Raw genomic sequence first — 4846 nt, 5'->3', positions numbered from 1 at the left:
TAATAATACTATAACATTCAGAAGATACACATTCATCTTGATTTTACACTGTTGAACATTTGAAAAATTACATTCACAAAGGGAAAAATGAAGCCACAACACAGATCTCAAGTTTTATGAATTCTCTATGAATATATGCATATTTGTTTACTAGAGCAGTGTAATAATATGATTTATAACAATAAATACGTATTTGGTCTTTTAATTTTTAAAATAAATTTATTTGGCTACGTTGGGACTTTGTTGCTGCGCGCGGGCTTTCTCTAGTTGCAGCAAGTGGGGGTTACTCTTTGTTGTGGCGCACGGACTTCTCAATGCAGTGGCTTCTCTTGTTGTGGAGCACGGGCTTCAGTAGTTGTGGCTCACGGGCTCTAGAGCACAGGCTCAGTAGTTGTAGCGCACGGGCTTGGTTGCTCCGCGGCATGTGGGATCTTCCCGGACCAGGGCTCGAACCCGTGTCCCCTGCACTGGCAGACGGATTCTTAACCACTGTGCCACTAGGGAAGTTCCCGTATTTGGTCTTTGTCCAGGTTTTGGGCACAGGACTCCTAAAACCTTAGGTATTTCCTAAGTGAGAAGAGCAATAAAAATGCCCTTATGAGGTTACTTTTGGAAAGCACAAAAGGATGGTGGGGCTGGTTTCCAGGAGAACCAACCACATGATTAGAGGGTTGGAACTTTCAGTCCTACCCCCTGGCCTCTGAGGGGGTAGAGCGGTCGGAGACTGAGTTCAATCGCCAATGGTCAAGGATGTAATCAATCATGCCTGTGAAATGAAGCCTCCATAAAACCCCAAAAGAATAGGGTTCAGAGAGCTTCCAAGTTGACGAACACATGGAGATGCAGGAAGAGCAATGTGCATGGGAACTCTGCACCCTTTCCCCATACCTTTCCCTGTATGCATCTCTTCCATGTGGCTGTTCTTGGGTTATATCTTTTTATAATAAACTGGTAATCTGGTTAGTAAAATGTTTCTCTGATTTCTGTGAGCCACTATAAGAAAATTGATTGAACCCGAAAAGGAGGCTGTTGGAACCTCCAATAAGTTCAGAAACCCAGGTGAAAACATGGACTTAATGACTGGTGTCTGAAAGGGTGTGTGTGGGGTGGGGGGAGTCTTATGGGACTGAGACCTTAACCTGTGGGATCTGATGCTATCTCTGCATAAACAGTGTCAGAATTGACTTGAATTATAGGACACTCAGCTGGCATGAGAGAATTGCTTATTGGTGTAAGAAAACCCACCCATACACAATAGAATTGGTGAGACCATAATCTTTAGCAGCCTTTCTCAAATGGGGTTCCATGAGAGAATTTGTGCCCACAGAAAATGATTTCAGTGGATACTGTCTTAAATACCCGAAGGGAAGTACATGCCTAGGACCAGTCTAAATGCATAGAAGAATAATCAGTTCACTACCTACAATGGATTCCTTGGGATACTAATGCTTAATTCTCTCATAAAATCAATTGGATAGAGTATACAAAGGGGGAATAATATAGGAATTTCAATAACACAAACTATCTTTCCTGGCTGTTTTGTAGCTCATGAAGAAGATCAGAATAATACCCCAAAATATGCCTCTTTGACATAAAAATTATTTTGAGCTGAAGGCAGTGAGAAACAGCAAACACAGAAAAAGCTCCCCCTTTTCTACCTAAAGGCAAGATATAAATTCTCCTTTTATTGGAGACAGATTATCAGCCCAGAGACTGGCACCAAAGGAATCTGCAATCAAACCACACAATATTAGGTTCCTCCTCCATATTTACCTTCTCGGTTTGCTGCCCTTGGAAGCCTAAAACTGCTTTTCTTCGTTCTGTCATTTGTCTACAAATTTACTCTTCTTTGTCGAAGATACTAATATAAACTAGAATTCTGAGTCACCAATTCCAGTTACTTTTGGTTTAGGTTTCTCCCATGTGTTGTGTGCTGCACATATTAATATACTGTTTTCTCATTAGTCTGTTTTTTTCTTAAGGAGACCCAGCTGAAAACCTAAGATTGGCAGAGATAGAGTTTTGCCTCTCCTACACTAATTAAAATTACAAATAGTATACAGAAGTGTGGGCAGAAACATTTCCTGTGTTGGAACCACTTGTTAGAGGAATTCTTTGGTAGGAACTTCCTGTGAGGCAAGAAGCCTGTCCTCCTTGGAACATTTAGTCAAGAACAAGGAGACGGACTTCCCTGGTAGTCCAGTGGCTAAGACTCTGTGCTCCCAATGCAGGGGGCCCGGGTTCGATCCTTGGTCAGGGAACTATATCCCACAAGCCGCAACGAAGATCGAAGATCCTGCCACAACTAAGACCCGGAACAACCAAATAAATAAATAAATAAATAACAAAGACTAAAACACAAGGAGGCACCCCAATGTTCACTGCAGCACTATTCACAATAGTCAGGACATGGAAGCAACCTAAATGTTCATAAACAGAGGAATGGATAAAGCTGTGGTACATATATACAATGCATTACTCAGCCATAAAATGGAACGAAATTGGGTTATTTGTAGAGAGGTGGATGGACCTAGAGACTGTCATACAGAGTGAAGTAAGTCAGAAAGAGAAAAACAAATATTGTATATTAACATATATATGTGGAATCTAGAAAAATGGTATAGATGATCTTATTTGCAAAGCAGAAATAGAGACACAGACTTTGAGAACAAACGTATGGACACCAAGGAGGGAAGGGGGGTGGTGGTGGGATGAATTGGGAGATTGGAATTGAAATATATACACTATCGATACTATGTATAAAAGAGATAACTAATGAGAACCTGCTGTATAGCTCAGGGAACCCTACTCAGTGCTCTGCAGTGACTTAAATGGGAAGGAAATCCAAAAAAGGGGTGACATATGTCTACATATAGCTGATTCACTTTGCTGTACAGTAGAAACTAACACAACATTGTAAAGCAACTACCCTCCAATAAAAATTAATTAAACACACACAAACACACACACACACACACACACACACACAGAGGCTGGGACAATCTATCATATGGCATTTGAGGGATTTTGTGGCTTTGGCAAGACTGAGTAAAGTGGAATCACTCCTGGCACTGGAGGAGCTTTTCAGTGTGTGTTTCTCTTAGAACAGGTTGTTCAAAAGCAAGGGTAACTGTCATCAGGCAGCTATTTTACGACACCCCATCTTCTTCTGCCAGGCCAGGTTCCTTGTGCCCTACAAAGCATTCTCCTCTTGCAGACACTGGATAAAGAGAATGCCCCTCCTTTGTGGAGGGAAGTCTCAGAAATGCCCATCCTTCCCCCCCCCACCTCCATCCACAGCCCTCCCCTCTCACCCCAAGGACCATTTGAAATAACATACTTAAGATTGCTACCCATGGGACCTCCCTGGTGGCGCAGTGGTTAAGAATCATCCTGCCAATGCAGGTGACACATGTTCAATCCCTGGTCTGGGAAGAGCCCACATGCTGCGGTGCAACTAAGCCCGTGTGCCACAACTACTGAGCCTGCATGCTAGAGCCCACGAGCCACAACTACTGAGCCCACGAGCCACAACTACTGAAGCCCGTGCGCCTAAAGCCTGTGCTGCGCAACAAGAGAAGCCACCACAGTGAGAAGCCTGCGCGCCGCGACAAAGAGTAGCCCCCACTTGCCACAACCAGAGAAAGCCCATGCGCAGCAACAAAGACCCAACGCAGGCACAAATTTTAAAAATAAATAAATTTATATATTAAAAAAAAGGATTGCTACCCCTAAATCTGATCTCCAGGCCTTGACCTAGTCCAGACCACTCTCTACACCCTGTGGACATCTCCAACCCAGCCCCTTCTCCAGAACGACAGACCTTCCAGTCCAGCTGCTCATGTGACACCTCCACTCTGGGATGTCTCAGAATCAACCATGTCCACTCTGAAACCTACTCCCTAGTTTGACTTCCTGATTTCCATTTTCAAAATGTCCATGAAAACAAAAACGAAAAAATTTAAAACATGTTTTTTCACTTACTATCAATCACAGCCTCATCTGATGCAGGAGGAAATGTTGTTGTTGGTATCTTTAAAATATATCCAGAACCTGATCACTTCTTCCCCCTCTCCTGGCTCTCGAGTCCATCCACCGTCAAAACATTTCTTGAAGCCGCTGCAGTAGCGTCTTTACCAATCTCCACGCATCCATCCTCACATTCCCTGCCCCAACCTAATCTGTTTCGCCCAGCGCAAAATGTGGGATAGTTTTAAAATCTCCACTCAGATCAAGTACTCCTTCTATTCGAAACTCTTATGGCTCCCAGAGCCCTCAGAATGAAAGTACAACTCCTCAACCCAGGTGTGACTCCTCACATCCTGCTCGGTGCTGACACGACACGGATCCCCGATCTCCCCAATGCCTCTGGCTCAGTCCGACTTCCAAGCCTTTGCACCTGTCGGTCCCTCTGCCTGACCCCCTCTCACACGCACAATCACACTGTCAGAAACAGAGACCCCACAATCCCGGACACCGGGCCTGGGGTGCAGGCACGGGAGCAGGCGCCCCGCACTCGGGGCTTTAGTGTCTGGTGGGGTGAGGGCGCTGAGGGCCCGGAGGAGCGTGTACCTGAGGGGGTTCCCTCAGCGCGGCCGCCGCCATCGGGGTCTGTGGGCGGAGTGCGCCGGGAGAGGCAGGCATCCGGATTGAGGACCTGGATACCGCGGTCCCAAGCCCTGCCCCGGCGGCAGGGTCAAGGCAGGCGTCGCCACCGCCGAACTTTGTCTCGCCTCCGAGCGGCGGGGACAACGCCTACTCACGCGTCTTCCCGATTCCTCCACCCTCGGTCCAGACCAAGCATTCAAGAGCCCCCTAGCGCTTAGATCCTCACAAGAACCGACAA

General features: G+C 45.8%; 1 long non-coding RNA gene across 1 annotated transcript in view; it reads right to left on the bottom strand.

Annotated features, from left to right (window-relative positions):
• The window catches only part of LOC114907973, a 9407-nt gene extending 4561 nt beyond the window's left edge, over positions 1 to 4846 (bottom strand). Inside the window, exon 1 of the long non-coding RNA XR_003796829.1 lies at positions 4573 to 4846. This is a non-coding gene — a long non-coding RNA (uncharacterized LOC114907973). The remainder of the gene's footprint in view (positions 1 to 4572) is intronic.

Source organism: Monodon monoceros, unplaced genomic scaffold (assembly GCF_005190385.1).
Source record: "Monodon monoceros isolate NGI ecotype Baffin Bay Population unplaced genomic scaffold, NGI_Narwhal_1 Super_Scaffold_10, whole genome shotgun sequence".
Taxonomy (NCBI): domain Eukaryota; kingdom Metazoa; phylum Chordata; class Mammalia; order Artiodactyla; family Monodontidae; genus Monodon; species Monodon monoceros.
This window is presented reverse-complemented; position numbering and strand designations above follow the sequence as displayed.